The following is a 430-nucleotide window of genomic DNA, read 5'->3' as shown; positions in this document are numbered from 1 at the left end:
CAGTTCTGCTGTCTTACGGGGCTGCCGGAATTGGCATGAATGAATTTACTCCGTGACTCAATGGCAACGGGCTTGATTTTGGGGTTTCTCAAAGGTGACTCTGTGTTTGGATCATGCTCTTGGCAAAGAGTACTGAATACCGCAGATTGCCAAAATAACAAAGCAACCTGCCTGAGAGGGCGTGAGGAAGCTTTGCAAAGGCAAAGAGGATGAAACTTTGTCCCTTCTTCTTGGAGCATGTTGTCAGGAGGGGTCTGTCCTAGGAAAAAGGCATGATGCAGAGGAGGTGAAGGGTCAGAGAAAGAGAAGAACGCCTTCAGTGGTGAGACCGGCACGATGACTGCTGCAGTGGGCTTGAGCCTACCAGAGGTTGTGATGACAGGAGAGGGCAGCGTTCACGTCACAGCCGAGGTTGTGCGATGACAGCGTT

Source organism: Elephantulus edwardii, unplaced genomic scaffold, assembly GCF_000299155.1.
Source record: "Elephantulus edwardii isolate Elephantulus edwardi_28Jun2011 unplaced genomic scaffold, EleEdw1.0 scaffold00072, whole genome shotgun sequence".
Taxonomy (NCBI): domain Eukaryota; kingdom Metazoa; phylum Chordata; class Mammalia; order Macroscelidea; family Macroscelididae; genus Elephantulus; species Elephantulus edwardii.
The sequence above is the reverse complement of the archived record's forward strand: the minus strand, read 5'-3'. Positions refer to the sequence as shown.